We start from the raw sequence: 18086 nt of genomic DNA on the forward strand, positions 1-18086 counted from the left end.
TGCTACGTGCGTTGGTGTAGACACACTTGAGCTGGGCTGTCAATCTCACCCCTGACCCTGGCACCCCAAGCCTAGGCTCATCCCTAGTGAGTTGGGCAATATCCCCTTCCCCCTTCGAACCTAGTTTAAAGCCCTCTCAATAAGCCCTGCCAGCTCATGGCCAAGAATTCCTTTTCCCCTTTGAGATAGCTGAGTTCCATCTGTCGCCAGCAGGCCCGGTGCTGTGTACACCTCCCCGTGATCAAAGAAGCCAAAATTTGACCCATGGCACCAGTCCCTGAGCCATCGGTTAGCCAGGTGCTATTTCCTGCCCCTTTCAGTGCTGTTCCCTGCCACTGATGGGATGGAGGAAAACACCACCTGTGCCCCTGATCCCTCAACCAGTCGCCCCAGTGCCCTGAAGTCCCTTTTGATGGCCTTGGGACTACTTTCTGCTATCTTGTCCCCGCCAACCTGCATTACCAAGAGGGGGTAGTGATCAGAAGGCTGCACCAGACCAGGGAGTTTCTTCGCAACATCCCTAACCTGGGCCCCAGGGAGGCAGCAGACTTCCCTGTGGGATGGGTCCGGTCGGCAGATCGGGCCCTCTGTTCCCCTCAGAAGGGAATCACCTATGACAATGACCCTGCTTTTTTTCTTAGCTGAGGCAGTCATAATTCTTGGGGCTGTCTGACTCGTTCTAGGCATTCTAGTTGCCATTTCTTCTGTTCATGAACAGATTTCAGTCCTAGACAGGTGTTGCTGATGCAGAAGTCTGAATTAACAACTTTCAAGCAGTAAGTTATTCTCATACCAATTACTTGGACTATTATGCTCTTGGGTTTTTCCCTCCACACAATAATGAACAGCTATGTGCATCACCTTACAATACTCCTTTTCATTAGCTGTGCTGCATTATCTTTTCTAATAAGCTAATGACAAAAACCGGCAAGGACATTTCCAGTATGATTCTTTATACATGTAATTCCTATGCAGAAAAGTGAAACTTTCAAAGAAAAAAATACGTGAACAGTGTTTAAATAATATTACTGGGCTACAGTTCTAGAAATTAAATTAATACTTTTGCTCAAAGTAATGTTGTTTTATACCTCTAGATAACAGGATATTTCCTCCCTTTCCTCTCCAAAAATAAAGACCATAAAGAAAAAAAACAATACTTTCAAGTTTTAAGAAGTGTTTCACATATATTAGCTAAATTTGTCTAAGAAAGTATTCTAAGACAATGATAGAGGAGTCGTTTTATTGTTGTTGTTTTTAAAGCGATGGTAATTGTTTGCTCACCTATTTCCTGGTCCCCAAAGCAGGCTGGTAAGCAGTTGGAAATAGATTTAAATCTAAGAACACAGTTTTCTGTTAGTTTACTTTATGAAATCAGTGACACCATTTTTATCTAGATGTCATCTGTATTGTAAGATTCAAGTTTTATAATTTTTCTTATTTAGAAGGCAGTAAAGTTACATTTTTACTAACCGGGATGCTTGTTTTCTCAAAATAATGAAAGCCATGTCTCAACATTTCAACTGGTTGTAAGTCACCCTTTGAAAAGGAAGAAAAGTGCAATGTTTGATATTGAATGTTTTACTGGACCACCATTCTTTAGCGGTATATATACAATAAACATCATCGAATCTGGATCTTTTAGAAGAAGTAGTGTTGTTGTAGTTGTTTGTTGTTTTGTGGTGGGGTTTTGATTTGTTCCAGGGTTGGGGTGGTTTTGGAGGGTTTGGGGGGGCATGTGAGGTGAGTGTTGGGGGAGGGTGGGTTGTGTTTTGTTTTCTTATTTTAAATCTAAAGCCTAAATGTTAATTCCTCTGTAAAATAAATGTCTGTATCGTTTCAATTCTGGAATTATTGCTCATCCGTTATGTTTAGAAAAGACTAAAGCTTCCTCCTGAATTTCTATCCACATAAACACAAGTAAGATTTTGTCTCCCACATATTGGTATAATCCACAGAACTATGTGGATTACCACTCCAGTGACTTTCCAGGTGGAAAAAGTGAAGACAGGAAATGGACAGAGTATAGGAAATATGCATTTGGATATCGAGCCTTTGACCACTACCCTCTGGCTGCGACCTTCCAACCAATTCCTTAGCCACCAAACAGTCCACCCATCAAATCTGTATTTCTCCAATTTAGAGAGAAGGATGTTGTCCACTGATCTAGTCACACCATCATAGAAAGCCACTAGGTTGGTGAGGCAGGACTTGCCCTTGGTGAAGCCGTGCTAGCTGTCTTGAATCACCTCCCTGGCCTCCATGTGCCTTAGCACGGCTCCTAGGAGGATCTGTTCCATGATATTCCCAGGCACAGAGGTGAGGCTGACAGGTCGGTAGTTCCCAAGGTCCTCCTTCCTACCCTTTTTAAAAATGGGCACAATGTTTCCCTTCCTCGAGTCACCAGGGACTTCGCCTGACTGCCATGATCTTTCAAATATCATGGAGAGTGGCTTGGCAATGACATCAGCGAATTCCCTCAGGACTCTGGGATGCATCTCATCAGGTCCCATAGACTTCTGTGTTCAGGTTCCTCAGGTGGTCCTGAACCTGGTCTTCCATTACAGTGGGAAGGTCTTTGCCCCTCTGGACCCCATCTTGCAGTCCATCAACTTGAGAGGGGTGAGGAGAGAGGTTGCCAGTGAAGACTGAGGCAAAAAATGTTGCTGAGTAACTCAGCCTTCTCCTCATCTGTTGATACAAGGTGGCCGTTCTTGCTCGTCAGCGGGGTATGCTTTCTTTGACCCTACTTTTCTGGCTGACATACCTGTGGAAGCCGTTCTCGTTATTCCTTACATCCCCTGCCAAATTCAGATCAAGCTGCACCTTGGCCCTTCTGACCCCTCCCTGCACAACCAGGCAGCATTCCTATACTCTTCCCAAGATGCCTGTCCCTGCTTCCACTGACTGTGCCATTCCCTTTTGCCATTTGTTTTGACCAGCAGGTCTTGACTCAGCCATGCCAGCCTCTCCCCTTCCTTGCCTGACTTCTTACACTTGGGGACTGGTGTAAGAAGGTGGTTCATCAGCCAGTGCTTTTTAGAAAGAGAGCTTTTGGGGTTTATTTTTTATTACTATTTCCCCATAAACTGTTTAATCTGGAGCCTGACTAAAACAAATAGAGGAAGGAACATTTTTTACATTTATTACAAAACATGGTATGTAGCCTCCATAGCTTTAGGGAAATTTCTGTCTCTACAAAATAATTCCAAATTGTAACAGATAGGACAGAAAAATTTAAAGTGTATGTACAAATTCAATTACATTGCTGCAATTATTGAAGATTATTTAATATCTGTGCAAAGCCATTTTCCATACCTACAAGGGACAAGAAACAAACAGCATATACACGTGCATATCCCTTATAAATTCTTTCAAGCACTTCCACAAAGTAACTTTCTAACTTGCTCTTTACATGAAACACATGCATGCTATCAGGTAGCTCTGAAAAGAGCTTGAGACGATTTTGGAAAATGCAGAAACTGAAGTGTTGAAATTTTCATGGAAGTGGACTGATTTCAATGTATGTCCTCTGTTTCCTTTAACAGCTGTGTATTTTCCTGCTAGCTCTGTATATGGGCTTACAGAGACTATGATTCATGTGAAGGGCAGTCTCTGCAGCCCCAAGATTTCTAAACTTTGTGTGCTAAAGTACAAAGCGTAGAAAACCCCAAATTCCATGTATCTGGTCTGGTATTTTTAAATAACCATATGATCTAGTATTTTTAAAAAGTGTATCTGGTCTGGAATGTTTAAAATCTATTGTTGTATCTATATAAAAGAGCACAGAAACCATGATTTTCATAGTACATTCAGTAGTGTTTCTGAATTAAGAAAGAATTAAATATAGATCTCCTAATTTTACTTGAAAAAGAGGAAAAGAAAGGAGACTCTAGCTATTATAAATGCAGAGCCTCCAAAATATAACACAAGTGTAACCAAAAAAATAGTCACCTTTTCACAAAGCCAACAGAAAAGATAGAATTCTGGGGAGTATAATAGTTGCTCGCTCAAAGTACTTTACATATCTCATCACTATTATTTTATCTCATTCATGAAAACATACAAAAAAAGAAAGTATAGCACTTTTTGAATTGCCAGTATGGTAAAAAAAAAGCTAAAGGGATGACAGAGTTTCTCTTGTTTCTGAGAACTGGAATAAACTTTTTGAAAGCCCTAGCACACACTATTCCAGAAACCAGATATCATATAAATAAAAACCTCAGTAAATTCACCCATGGACTCTCACACAAACCCACTGAAAAGGAGATAGACATTTGTCTGCTGCCTGTGGCTTAGGATTTTACAAAGCTCTTTCAAGTTCCATGAAGGTCACAAGGTGGTTATGGGTTTTGTTTGAATTGTGTATCTTATTCATAACAAATAAAAAAGACAATATGTTTTCCTGAAGCACAGATACTTTCTAGTATGAAGATTCTTAAAGAACAGACTAAAATTCAGAATAAGACTGCCTATTTCTTCTATCTTTTTCTATTGGTCAGAGTAATTAATTTCTACTCTAAGTAAGCTTTGTGAGGCATAGTGGTTTCTACTCTGCAGCTTCTAATGCATACAATATTTTAAATGTGTTGATGCCTTGTTTTTCACATATTTTACATACTTAGATAATTACCCAGAAAGGAATGTAATTGTTTCTTCTTTTGCTAGTTGATTCCTCAACTAGTAATTAGGTAACTCAGACAGATGAGGTTACAACTTTAACAACTACCTTCCCTTGTAGAATGTACATCAAACAAATAGGTTTACAGAAAAGTAAATGGTTCTGTAAGCCTACTGAACTAGCACAGGTATATATGTTATATGATCATGATAAGTAGAGGAAGCAGAATCACGAGTAAGCCTACTTGACAAAAAGCTCCTTTTGGAACCTACAGTTCAATGCAGAAACAAAAAACATAATACAGTTTCTTTGAGAAAATAGTTATGCAAATAATATATATAGTTAAGTAGCAGGATAATGTCATTATTTTCCATCTTTGGATGGTAGTTTTCATAAATAATGAACTGCACTGCAAGGAATAGTTGATTTAGCTTTCAAGTTGGTTTTCATCTGCCATGCTACTCTACATCATTGTATATCTCAGAGGCTTTTAGCAAATGACCGAATTTTCTTTATTTCATCTACTTCATACAGAACTGACCTGTTAAACTATATAAAGGGTGTAAGGAAAAGCAGAATTCAGTTTCAGAAATGAGATTAGATTCTAGGAGCACAAAAAATTGCTTTGCTTTTTTTCTTTCTCATTTCCTGTTGCCATTGTAAAAAAAATATTCAGTAATAAAATTGTAAAAAAACCCAGAAATGGTCCTTTCAAAGGAAAAGTGTCTTAGTGTTCTCTATTTATCAAAGAACTCGGAAGTCTGATTGTGGGCATAAACCAAATGCCATTCCAAAACTGGGGAACTGCACTGTTTGGATTTGCTGATCTCCTCGTTCACAGCCGTCACTGCATTTCTCTCCAGCAAGTAAGAGGCATATTGACCACATTTGACTTAAGACAGAATCACAGAATCACAGAATAGTAGGGGGTTGGAAGGGACCTCTGTGGGTCATCTAGTCCAACCCCCCTGCCGAAGCAGGGTCACCTACAGCAGGCTGCACAGGATCTTGTCCAGGCGGGTCTTGAATATCTCCAGAGAAGGAGACTCCACAACCTCCCTGGGCAGCCTGTTCCAGTGCTCCGTCACCCTCAGAGGGAAGAAGTTCTTCCTCATGTTCAGACGGAACTTCCTGTGCCTCAGTTTGTGCCCATTGCCCCTTGTCCTGTCACTGGGCACCACTGAAAAGAGCTTGGCCCATCTGCATTGTGGTTGTTTACATATGAAGTGGTCATTATAGGAAACTCTTAAAGATACTGAAAAAGAGGCAGATACTTTCTGGGAATCTTTTCCTGGCCATTTTCAGATATCTGTCAAATAGGATTAAATGTGCATGTACAGTGGAAAGGATTTGCCTGAGCAACCCTGGGAAATGAAGAACTAAGACAGAAAAGGCCAGGAAAGGGAAGAGAGCTAGCTATGGAGAGACAGGCCATCCTCTCATAGTATCTGAGTATCTGGGACAGAGTCAATAAATCATAGCAGTGAATATCCAAAAAGAAGTGAAATTATTTCCAGCAACAAATGTTACAGTCATTCCCAACAATATTTAGACGGGTTTTGACCTGAAATTTAGGTTGTGTGTGACTCAAGGAAGGCATCTATGAGCATATAAAGGTGCCTAAATTTAGAAACAGAAAACTTTCAGGCCAAATAATAGTAAAGAACTGGATACCTCTTTAGGTAGGCAACAAAATTCAGTCTTTAATTTAGGTACAACTTACACTGCAACCAATCCTAACATGCCTACTTTTGAAAGGTAGAGAGTAAATAGCTATAGAATTACAAATCTAAATTCAGTTTCTAGAACAATACAAGAACAGATAATAAACATGCTATAGGCAAATATCTAGAGGGTAATGATAAGAAATAGTCAAAATGGATTCTAAAGAGCAAATCATATCAAACCAATCTGATTTCCTTATTTGACAAGGTATTAGACATTGAGGATGGCTGTAAATATCCAGACTCCTGTAAAGATCTAAGCACTGCCCTATGCGACATGTTCAGAAGCTATCATGAAAATATGGACGTTCTGTAAGGAGTCTGTGAAAATGGGATGTTACTGGAAAAATAGTGTTCAAATCATAGTTAAATAGTTTTCAAAACATAGTTACTAAGTTCTCTTATTAAACTTAAGGCTGTGTCCCTGGTAGGGTGGAGGTTACACAAGAACTGTCGTAAATTTTCTTATATCATACTGTGATGGAAATGACAAATGTTGCAACTGATTGCTTAAACTAGATTGTTATCAGTATGAAACATAGCATAACCCTTTTCTTCTACTTAGCAGTGAAAAGACCTCATCTGCAGCAGTATAGAAAATTTTGAACACAGTGCTTGAGGAAAGTTAGGCTCAATAAACAAGGCTGTGTTCATGCAGGAGGCCAGGGAACAACAGAGTGATTAGAGAATGGTTTAAAGTCAACAAAACATGATAGGGAAAATTCAAGAGAACTGAGTTCTTGTAGTTACTCACTAGGCAGCTGAGAGGATATGTCCTTACACGTATGAACGGGTAGAAAGGATAGATACACTATGTTTCATGTTCATATATAGATGTAGTACTGCAAAAAGAAAGGACCTGTTGTCCATAACCAGGAGGACAAAACAAAAAGTTATATATTATACTGTTATGAGAAAGATAAGTTTAGGTTTCCTAAACATCTCATACTGCCTACAAATTTCCCTTTTTGTGACAGAGGATAAACACAGGTGACATAAACTGTTCTTACGTTCAGTACAGACGTCTCTCGTGTGACACACATCTACCTAGAAGAGTTTTCAAAATTTGGCTCAGTCATCCCAACCTGTCTTTCCTTTTTCCAGTCTTCTGGACTTCAACACATTTTCTGTGAGTTCTTAGAAATAACTATTGACAGCTCTGAGACTTGCTACAGCCACTTCCCTAACTAGCCTAAAATGAACTCATCTGGATCAGTATTTGAAAACACGCTGTTATTGAAGTCCCTAACCTGCTCTTTTCCTGCTCTGTCACAGATTCACATAAATTTAAGGATGTAGTAAAAGATTGACTATCTTCAGTTGGAAATCTTTTATTTCAATCATTTTAATAAGCTTCATTTATCTGTTTCCCTCTTTGTAACACCATATTTGTGTGTGGAAACTAAAAAATATTCTCAAATGAGGGAGGAAAAAATCACACATTGCTGCTCACTTTGTACTGGCATAGCTCTAAAAAAAAATCTAGGAAACAAACTAAAAAAGGATGGTTTTTTAACCCAATTATTCATAGCGCTGAAACAGTGGCTATTTGAAAGTTCTGTTTGGCTTTGGTTTATTCATAGATCTAGAGCACCACAGACATTCAGAAAGATAGTACTAATGCAGTTCTTGGAAAAAATGGGAGATAATTATTTGGGACCTATTAAGCAGATTAATTCTTTTTTATAAAGTGAATGATATCTCATGCTAAAATGTAAAAGACACTGGAGAAAAGATTAAAAAGAAAAGAACAAAGATGATATGGATAATCTAGAAACAATTATGGTGACATTTTTAAAACCTGCATTTTAGGAACTGGGTGAAGAAAGAGAAATGAAAATCCTGTTTCATTTGAGTTGGTAAGGAAAGTGCAAAACTAAAGGAAAAGTTTAAGTGCTCCAAGACTGATTTATGGTACTTGTAACAGAAGTTTTGGCAAGAAACACCCGTTCACGTCATTTTTGAATTTGAACAAAAAATATCTCACCGGTACTGAGATTTTTATCTGGTGCCAGTCACTGGGATAACTATGCTGATCTTTGCAACCAACTTAATCTCTGAGTATAAATTTAATGGAACTAGATATATGGTATTTTTGAGTGAATTGATCTGTATTTTAATCATCACTATTTAAATGGTTAATGAAGAGAAAATTATTCAAGAAGAAACTCATTTTCATGCACGACTTCATTTTACTTTCATTTTTTCTCACATACCAGAAACAAGACTGCTCTGCAAGTAGTCTGTTAATCACCTAAAACTCAACATTAATCCTGTTAACCTACTTGTAGTATTTGAAGCTTGTTAAGTTATGTTAATGTCATAGCAATAAAAAAAAAAAACAGAAAATTTTTTTGCACTCTCTCAAATGTTTTATTCCTCAGAGAGCTCTTGGAAAATACAGTGTATTTGCACAAGAGAAGACTGCTTTCATTTGTGTGTTTCCAGTACAGCTAAGCTTTCCTTACCCCCCTTTCTTTCTTTTTGTCTTTCCTATTTCAAGAGGCTGCTTTCCAAGAATCTGCTAACAAATACTAACAAAAATGCAGATCACTTCTGAAACTGAAGCACATAGAACAGTCCCTAAAGTCAATTTGTACTGCAGCTTCAACTCCTCTTTAGCAATGCAGACTAATGTAAATAAATGTAATCAGTTTATATACACAGAACTGGGTCAGTAGCATGCATTATGCCTTCAGGATAACTGTCAGGGATTTGAACAGTTTTTAGTGTTGTTTTAAGTTTAAAAAGTTGTTTAATAATTCTATTCATGACGATTCAAATAGGACAGGCTGTATGAGACACAGATCTTGGGTGATAGTTATTTGTGATATTTAAATTTGTTCTTTGGATTTCTAAAATTCCCTCTTCTTCATGAACTTCAGCATTTAATTAGAATTTTTTCTTACTTTTCCAAATAACTTGGCTAGCCATAATTCATTTGGGAGCAAGAAGGAGAGTCTTTCTCTGTGTCTTATACTAGCATGTGACAGAGAAGGTGATAGTGTATTCTAGAAATAGAATTATAGAATCACAGAATGGTAAGGGTTAGAAGTGACCTTAAAGATCATCTAGTTCCAACTACCCTGCCATGAGCAGGGACATCTTCCACTAGACCAGGTTGCTCAGAGCTCCATCCAATCTGGCCTTTACCACTTTCAGGGAGGGGGCAGCCACAGCTTCTCTGGGCAACCTGTTCCAGTGTTTCACCACTCTCATGGTGAAGAATTTCTTCTTAACATCTAATCTAAATCTGCCCTCCTTTAGTTTAGAGCCATTCCCCCTTGTCCTGTCTCTACAGACCCTTGTGAAAAGTCCCTCTCCATCCTTCCTGTAGGCCCCCTTCAGGTACTGGAAGGCTGCTATAAGGTCACCCCGCAGCCTTCTCTTCTCCAGCCTGTCCTCATAGGAGAGGTACTCCAGCCCTCTGATCATCTTTGTGGCCCTCCTCTGGACCCACTCCAACACATCCATGTCCTTCTTAAGTTGGGGTCTCCAGAGCTGAATGCAATACTCCAGGTGGGGTCTCATGAGAGCGGAGTAAAGGGGCAGAATTACCTCCCTCGAAAGCTTAATGATTTCCATAGCAATGAAGGCTTGGAGCGTTCAGAACAGACTCCATCAAACTCTGTGGAGTTTTTCCTTTCATAAATATTTTAGAATATTTTCTTTTACTCTGAAACATAGGGAATTAAAATCCTTAATCATTTGCTAGAACATTGCATTACAAATGGCATCACCATAAATTTTACAATCCACTGTCTCTGTGCTTTTTTAAAAACTTAGACCACATAAACAGTTTTTATATATGGATTAGGTAGGGCACTAATGTCTGCTGTTGCTGGTGTTATTATTGTTATTACTACTATTATTCACTTTCTTCTGTCTATAGAAGTCAGAATGGTATAAAAGTGATATTGAAGACAAATTATGTATTTTCTTAGTAAACAGAAGAAAGCCAAATCTATTGTTAGTCTACTATTTGACAACATTCTCCAGCTGAAATCTATGCTCTCCAGATAAATAGATTTTGATTTGTTTTGTTCTGTTAAACTTTCAGAAGATTACATACTGTACAAATATACTGATGGATTAAATTGACTTTTGAGGTGTGTTCACCAAGTACACTAATTGAGCTTCACCTCTCGTCTTTTCCACAGCAGAACTCTCTATAAGGCACTGGTTTAGTCATCTAATAATCCTGTTGCATGGACCAAGAACTATCATGTGCCCATCATAAGTTGCCATCGTAACTAAATTAAAAACTTAGGTACTTAGAATAATAATATCATAGAATGTTTTTTTTGGAAGGGACCTTGAAAGGTCATTTAGTCCATCCCTGTCATCCCTGCCATCAGAAGCAACGTCTTTCACTAGACCAGGTTGCTCAAAGTCTCGTCCAACCTGACTTCAAACACTTCCAATGACGAAGCATCCACAACTTCTCTGGACAACCTGTTCCACTGCCTCACCACCCTCATCATAAAGAATTTCTTCCTTATATCAAATCTAAATCTACCCTCTTTCAGTTTAGAACCGTTGCCCCTTGTCCTGTCACTACAGGTCCTGGTAAAAAGTCTCTCTTGATCTTTCTTATAAGTCCCCTTTATATATTGGAAGGCAGCAATAAGGTATCCCCAGAGCCTTTTCTCCAGGCTAAACAACCCCAACTCTCTCAGCCTTGCTTCACAGGAGAGGTGTTCCAGCCCTCTGACCATTTTCATGGCCCTCCGCTGGACCCACTCGAAGAGGTCCATATCTTTCTTGTACTGCGGACCTCAGACCTGGATGCAGTACTACCGGTGAGGTCTCACAAGGGCACAGAAGAGAAGAAACACATCCCTTGACCTGCTGGCCATGCTTCTTTTTATGCAGTCCAGGATATGATTGCCTTTCTGGGCTGTGAGTGCACATTGTCATCTCACATCCAATTTTTCATCCACCAGTAACCCCAAGTCCTTCTCAAGTACTTCATTTTACGTACCTGCAATAAACCCGAAGCTGAACAATGAAGTACAAATTCAATTAATCAAAAGTTTTCTAATGCAAAATATATTAATGAGATGCAGATTTTCTGCCTATTTGAAAATAGCAAAGTATGGGGAAGATCCACAGGAGACATATTTAGAAGTTTGAGAAAGGAAAAAACATTCTTCTTGAAAAATCAGGGCATTTCACTATAAGGTACACCTTATGGTTTGACAGTCTAACCACACACTTGCAACTTTGGAAAAATGATTCTGTTTAGAATGTAAAGAAATGAGCTACAGATTTCTGTATCTTTTCTGCTTGTTTTGAAAAAGACTGTAGCACTCCTAGTGCTAGCCAAGAGTGGTCTTGTTATTCTGTGGATTCAAAGAGTGATGATGTGGCACTGGAGAAAGACATCTGGCACAGCTTGTGGAAAGATTTTTTGGAAATTCAGAAAAGAAAAAAAAGTTTTGTGTAAACCATGGGAAAACTAATCCGAGTGTGCATACTTGATTGTTTCTTAGCCAGCTTTCCTATTTCTGTTCTTATGTTTCTGACAAGATCTTGTAAAACTCAAGCATCATACGGAAAATTTTACACAAGTCTCACCAAAAGTCATTCCTTCCAAGGCTCCATAAATCCACAGAACTTGTTTTGAACCTTAATACAAAGAATCCTCCTTAATTATTTTTAATTAACAAACTTTTGTAACCTCTTGCAAGAAAAGTTCCATCCACAAATACTCACAGTTTTTGGTTCTAATTGGAACTAGCTTTAGATGATGTGTTTCGGCACCATCTTATCTTTTGAAAACCAAATGCATACAATTGTGTGCATGGAGAAGAATTTAGATATTGAATTGTTAGCTGCAGGATAGAATCACATTGCTGATGGGATCAAAATATAAATTACAATGAAAAATCTAGTTGTTTTATTCTTGTTCAATGTTCCTTGCTGAAATATCTGTGATGAGCAATGGAATGATAGAAAAGTAGCACTATGCCTCATTTGGAACAAAGCAACTAGATGTTAACTAATTTAATTTTACTTAAAGGTTACCAAGGCTTCTTCAAACCTTAAGTTCTCAACAGTGTTTTGATAAAAAAAACTACTATGTAAGAAGTTCTCTGTGTATTAAATAAATAATCCTATACATATTCATTTAAAATTATTATGGACTCCTTTCCTTAATAATTTAAATAATTATATTACTTGTATTTTCTCTTTATTTTTTTCTCTTTATTCTTTTCCCCTTTTTATTTTCTTTTTCTCATACATGATAATTTGAAGTACGATAAACGTGGAACAAAAGTTGAATTTCCGATAGAGCTGACTCGTTTCAAAGAGACTGCTCCATCTAGTGTCATAGTCAGATGCCATTTAAAACCTGTATCTTTTCTTGCGCAAAGTGGAATTAAGCAATTCTCACAGATAAAATAATTGAGGCTTAAGGTATTGTCTCCTGCTGGAAGAACATAAATATGAACAAACTGGTGAAGGTAATATCTGAAATATTACACAAAAGCAATTGTATAAAATATATTTTTGTACATATGTTCTTCTTGAAAGAGCTGAATTTACATCATAGTACTTTGTCTGCAGTTAATTATAGGATTCAGTGACTCCAGATGTGCTTACTATGAAGTGTTGCGTGGTATAATCTGCTAGAGCAAAACATTCATCATCAACTCTCTAAACCTTCATATCCTATTTAGTTTAAGAATTCTTTAGGACTTTGGACATATGTGGTGCAAAGAAATTGCTCTAATGCGTCCAACAAGGACTCCACTCAGTAGTAAGAGTCTGCAAAAGAAAACAGACTTAGGAAACCTGGGTGGTGAAATTCTAATATAACTAAGCAAAGAAAATCCAAAGATTATAGTTTTCAAGCAGTCACTGGTTTTGAAGTGCTTACTTATAAATGAACTAATGGTAGAATCTTTTGCCATTCTCTTCAACACATCAGGTCACCTGTCTACTTTCTCTTTGATTAAATAAAAATATTTAAATATATTGACTGATCTAATCAGTCTCTTATCTGTCTAAGATTTGGTTTCCTGTTTTGTTTTTGTTATAGTTTTGGATTTACTTTACCATCAAATCACTTTAATGGATCTTAGTGCTCCTTTCTCAATTTTCAGGGTTCTGTTAAAAATGTGAGAAGGTTTTTTTTCATAGTTAGGGTGGCAAAAGTGAGTTGAAAATAAACAAAATGGTGTCAATGTGTGTTACGTGGATGCAATTGCATGCTAAGGTACTTGGGAAAGGAATCTTTCCTTTGCATCAGAGTCCATAGGGATGGCTCTGAAAACATCTGTTGTTTCTTTCTCTTCTGGGAAAATTTACAGTAACTTGTAATATGGTTGTGTAGTCTCTCAACCAAAATCTATTTCTGGTTCTTTGGGTTACGAGCTGGTCAAAAAGTTTTTTGTAGAATGTTCAGAAGAACAGCTCTCTGCCTGTCCACCTGAAAACTACTTATGGTTGTTACTATTACAAGAAAATGAATTTTAATGGACCATAAACAACACTTTATTTATAATCGTATTTCAGAGAAAAGTTGCCAAAATAATTGTATTTTATGAAAAAGGATATCTTACACTTACTGGCAAAAGTCTCTTTGTAAGATCAAGTGCTAGGAAGTGAAGAAAGTAATGGCCAAAAAAACCAACCCTAAAAAGGTAATTTCAGACCTGACAGATTCAGTTGTGTTATATTAGGAATCGAAGTAAAAGATAAGATTTGTGCTCTGAATTTTCCAGTTAAAGCTACGACTTCGTGAAATATTTAACCAGGGGCATAACTTCAGACATACTGAGATCAGTGCAGCCTAAGTAAATGAAGATGCAAAATCAGGTTGTTGGTACAGAGCACAAATAGAAATATGACAGATAGGTGATAAATATATATGATATACAACTGAAAGAGGAAACAAAAAATAAAAATTATGAATCTTATTGAGTAAATATTTTATAGCAGAGGAAGTATTCAGATCTGAAATAAAAATGTTCTGTGACACACTTCCAACATTTCAAACTATAGATGATACGTTAAATATTGAAAATTGTAAGTTTTCATAAAACTATGACAATGAAGATGCCTATCTGGAGTCCAAGTCAGGTCAAGGCCAGTATTCACTAATATGGAATGGCCGCCTAATCATTGCCCAAATCTTCAAAGGCACAGGATATCAAAGATGTTTTGAGATCTCCATTCTTCTGAGTTTCAGAGAGTCTGTGTTTAGAGAATGACGATCTTAAGGAAGCTGTGCTGGTTTTACTTCTTCCCCTCTGATTTCAATACATAAGCCAGTCAGTGTAGGAAAGAGATGCTGGTGTACAGTATGTATTACGTGTACAATAACTACAACAATATATTTATTTCCCATTTTATACAAGTAAAGTGATATGTAGGGATATTCTCCTCTTGCTTACATATTCTTTTATTCATGGATGAACATTTCAGACAACATAATTTGTAAAAGGTATCACTATCTATTTCTGTGTTTGTGCAATATTTACTAATAAGCATTTTTACTGTGTTTTCATCATTTGAAAAACAGGTGTAGAGACCTGTAAATAGATTTTTCAGTTAACTGATTTCTTCTTTCAGCAGTTGAGCCTAAGAAAGAAGACAAAAGTGTTAAAGACACATTACTTCTACTGCTTGATGGAATTTTGAACTGTATCTGTTACCACATAATGACACTGACCTTTTTCGTAGCGACTGACTATAGAAATTGAACAATTCTAACTTGTCCCAAGAGTGTTTGCACTTTATTCGAAACAAATAATTGTGGACAAATGTGGAAGGGATACTCATCTCTGGTGGTTTTAAAGTAAACAGTCCATTTGTCAAGATTAGTGAAGCACAGGGATTCTGGTCCTTAATCTGTATTTAAACTAAGAGAGACATAGCTTACAGTAGAGGCCAGAGCACTTTTTACTGTGGTGGCTAGGGAGTTTTCTCCAGAGAAAGATGCAGATTTACTCCATAAGCTGAATAGTGAACTGAATCTTGTTCCTAGAATACTGGGTGAATATTTTAACTATTAACATTTTCAGAAAAAGGGAAAACTGCTGTGTTCTATTATTATTTTTTCATCTAAAAGTGTGAAGTGAAGTTTAATCAAGATGAAGGATTTTTAGGGGAAGGATATTTGAATGACAGGAATAATATCTTTAATAAAGAGAATATCCCCATAAAATTTTTACCTCAAGCTGTTTCTTATCTCTTCCTTGCTCACTTTTGGGGTTTGTACTTTCAGAATTTCTACAGTAAACAAAGAGAGCATTTTTTCTAAGTCTTCATCATAAGGTCCTAAATCAGGAAAGTCTAGAGGGCATTATAAAGCTTCAGAGGAATTAAGTAGATAAATAGATTTCTGGCAATGATAACTAGATAATGGATAATTAGAAATTTATTTGCTTTACGGAAATAATGGTACATGGCCATGCTGTGAAACTCTTCAGAGTTGAGCAACCTAACGGATTTCTGGGCCTGATCTGAAGCCAGTTGAAATATGGCAGCACCATGCCATGGGAGCTGCTGTAGTGTTCCTGACCGTGGAGGAGTGAACGATCCACAGCACAGCTAACCTGTGCTGCACCGTGCCATGCTGTGCATACAACCTGGCCTTCATGCTTGTGTTGTTCCACACAGGTCCATTGGACACAGGTTAAACGCAGTCAGCTCCTTGTAACAGAGGCGACTGCAGGCAGATCCCACTCAGTGCTGGCAATTAAACCTCCCTACACCACTCTTATCTAAAAGTGAGAAGATTGCTTATGTTTTAGGCTGTAGAAATGTTATTTGCTTGTAAGAAGCTTGAAAGACAGAATGGGGAGAATCTCTGCTGTGGATGTCATCTGCACTTGACTTGGAGTGGGCTCTTGCATTTGTGTCTTTCGCTGATAGAAAAGTTTTCTTTGGTTTGGATATTGATCTACAAACATGAATGACTTACACAACTCTATTCAGAACTATAGTACTATAGGAACATGAGAATTTTGACACACTTTACTATGCTTAAGAGAATATCTTTCAAGAAAAGACACCATGAGTTTGCATTTTTTCCTTTCTAATAACTTCATTTATTAGAACTAAAAACAATAAATAATGTAAATAACATTAAAAAGATTGAAATTATGTAATATAATATTAATAAGTAAATAATACATTGTATTGTTAATAATTAACAATCAATACATTATTAATATATTGTAACATATAAAAACATGTTGCCTGTTATTTTATTGAACAAATACATAATATATAAAAATATATTATACAAATATTTTAAAGAAAGAACAAATGATAGAAAAAAGTGATAGAGAAGAAAGATAACAGATACTGTCAAGGCTGTGATATTACTATTACCCCATACATTCCACTAAAGGCTGATCTTTTTATGAAGAGATTTCAGGGTTGAGACAAATTTGACAGAAGAATACTTCTATACGTACATGGGCCACAAAGAATAGTTATTAATGTCTTTATTTTGTTTCCTGTTAGAAATCCAGCAGTCCTCTGTAATTTTACTTGACTTCATACTAAACTCCTATTATACTAATGGTCAAAACTGCTTTTGACTTCCACGAGTTTTGGAACAACCTCAAATAAATGCATATTTCTCCCAAGTGCATACAAAAATGGATAAAAGGTCAATGTGCAAATTATTTAAGAAAAGGAAGGGAAGTGTTATTAGCAAGTGGGAAGTACAAGCACATACACAATTCTGGTCACAATTTAAAGTGTCTTTTCAAGTGGCATTGCCAAGTTTAAAGCTTTATAATTAAATTCCTGTTGCACAAAGGCATCAATCAGTTTACTCAGTGATTTTATGATTTAATTGATGACTAAGACAACAGCTTATTTAAAACTTAAGTCATTTTTATAGTAAGGTATAGTTTAGGTTACTAATTTTTCATCCCACTGAGACCACCCTGTTATGAAAGGGTAATTCACTGTAAGACTTCTTTATGTTCAAACCCGCTCTTCCATTGTATTTTCTGTTTTATAACTCAGTGATGTGGTTACCATACAACATTTTAAAAAGTAGCTGGTTTCTTCCCTTTTTTTTTTTTGCCATCCTCTTTCTTCAGTTTTATCTCCCTGTAGTTGTGGTATGGTTGTCACCACTGAACACTCCTTGAAGCAAAATCTCCAAACATATCTTGGTGTCAGAAGAGACTAATAACTTCCTGCCTCTGCAACTCCTTCTTGAAAAGTGCTGCTTCAATACAATGTACAGAAGCGCAGACAAATAAAAATTTAACAAATAGCCAACTCAAGACACAGTATTCTTTTTCAGGCAGTCATGTGGTATGGTTGCTCTCTAATTTTCTCTTTATATGGGTAAGAGGTGTACCAAAGTGACTCTTATATGGACAAAGCAAGATTTTGGAAAGATTTTTTATTCCATACAAAACTGTAGCTACATATTTAGTTTTTAATATTTGAGACAGGTTTCACTCTGCATCTTTTGATGAGCCAGAAATGCATTTGTAGATAAAGGCTGCAGACACCAAGGCTACTTCAAGCCTATGGCCTTTCTAGCTCAGCATCATTAGCAGCAGTGACACTTCAAGAAGAGTATAAGATTTTCCCTCCTCAAACTGCCACTTTGTAGCTATTACTGAAGTTCTCCAACCTAATGTCCAGCTTCAGGAAGAGCAGCTTTAGGAAATACCATGGGTAATCCTATGAATTATGACTGCATCTCTGCACGATTCTGAGTCTCACATCTCCGTTTCTCAGCAAGCAGAATCTGA

The sequence above is a fragment of the Opisthocomus hoazin genome, chromosome 8 (assembly GCF_030867145.1).
Source record: "Opisthocomus hoazin isolate bOpiHoa1 chromosome 8, bOpiHoa1.hap1, whole genome shotgun sequence".
In the NCBI taxonomy this organism is placed as follows: Eukaryota; Metazoa; Chordata; class Aves; order Opisthocomiformes; family Opisthocomidae; genus Opisthocomus; species Opisthocomus hoazin.